The following is a 1,801-nucleotide window of genomic DNA, read 5'->3' as shown; positions in this document are numbered from 1 at the left end:
AGGAGTCGGCCACAGAATGCTGAACAGCAGGGCAGTGTCTGCCAAAGCAAGAGGGACATCAGTTTGGCATGGAGGACTTCTTAAAGAGCCACAAGACCCGGGAGGGGTGGAGGGTAAGGAAAGTTGGAATGCATTCTAGGTCCCTGTCTTTGGCATCCTTCAGTGCTTGCAACAAGTCAAAGATTAACTTATTTCTATTAGAATGATAGAATCATGGAATTGTAGAGTTGGAAGAGACTCCCAGAGGCGCATATATATATATATATATATATATGGATGTCACATAGAGGAGGGAGAAAGGTTGTTTTCTGCTGCTCCAGAGAAGCGGACACGGAGCAATGGATCCAAACTACAAGAAAGAAGATTCCACCTAAACATTAGGAAGAACTTCCTGACAGTAAGAGCTGTTCGACAGTGGAATTTGCTGCCAAGGAGTGTGGTGGAGTCTCCTTCTTTGGAGGTCTTTAAGCAGAGGCTTGACAACCATATGTCAGGAGTGCTCTGATGGTGTTTCCTGCTTGGCAGGGGGTTGGACTCGATGGCCCTTGTGGTCTCTTCCAACTCTATGATTCTATGATTCTATGATCTAGTCCAACCCCTGCAATGCAGGAATATACAGGTGGCCCATATGGGGATCGAACCCATGACCTTGGCATTTTCAGTACCATGCTCGAATCAACTGAGCTGAGCAGTTGAAAATAGTATCTAGGCTGCATTACAATATGACAACACCTTACGTCCCTTTAACTAGAGGGATTTCAACCTTATGTGATTGAAGGCTGGCTGGTTGAAAATATGCAAGTTAAGTGCAAACAATCTAGAAAGCTCTTTTTGACTGGCATTTCCCAGCATGGAAAGACATTTTCAGCTCTCTGCCTTGCTGGGGGGCGGGTGCTCAGCGCATGGGTTCTGGGATGCTCCCTTGAGATTTTGCAGGGCCATCCAAGTTCCTGAGAAATCTCACATGAGCATCCCTAGGCTTCCAGAGCAAGCACATTGAGAAGGCCATGCTGCCCACCCCAGCAAGGGGGAGAGCTTAAAAGCTCAACAATGGTACCTGCTCAAAGTACAGATCCAAAGATGCTCCAGTGGTCAGAATGGAGGGAATTTGGAGCTTGGTAGGTTCTACATGCACGGGGCTTGGGAAGCTTCACTGTCACTATTTCTGTGTGGGTTTCAATCACATGCTGGCAAATTCTTGTTGTACAATTAAAGCTAATTTGGTGCTCTTGGGCAGCCAACTTGCTCCCTTGCTCCAAAAAATAAAAATAAAATAAGAAACCCCTGAAGTTTTTGCCATATGGAAAGTGACAGGAAAATGCACTGGGAAGTGTGGGATACCAAATGCTTGATGAGACGTTGTATAACCTCCCCACAAACAAATCAGAATTTAGTTTTATAAATAAGCCAGTGTTGTTTAACCTGCTACATATGTTGTACAAAAAAGGGGACAAAATTCTCAATAAATAAACAGGTTGCCTGAAGGTAAACCCAGTTGCCTCCCTTCCATGTTTTTTTAATTTTTTTAATTGATTTATTAAATTGTATACTGCTGTCGGGGCAGAGTTCACAGAAACCCCCCGCCCCACAAAGTACATAATAAAAACAAGAGCAAAGATGAAACAAATCAATAGCCCTCCCTACCACAAGGATGTGAGGATGAAGTAGACTAATTCATGGAGGAAAAGTCTATTGATAGCTACTAGCCACGATGATTATATGATATGACTCCATTGTTTGAGGCAGTAAATGCCTCTGAATGCCAGATGCTGGAAACCACAGGGGGGAAGAGGGCTCTTGT

Source organism: Podarcis erhardii, assembly GCF_964252035.2.
Source record: "Podarcis erhardii genome assembly, chromosome: 7".
NCBI classification, from domain to species: domain Eukaryota; kingdom Metazoa; phylum Chordata; class Lepidosauria; order Squamata; family Lacertidae; genus Podarcis; species Podarcis erhardii.
Note: the sequence above shows the minus strand (reverse complement) of the source record.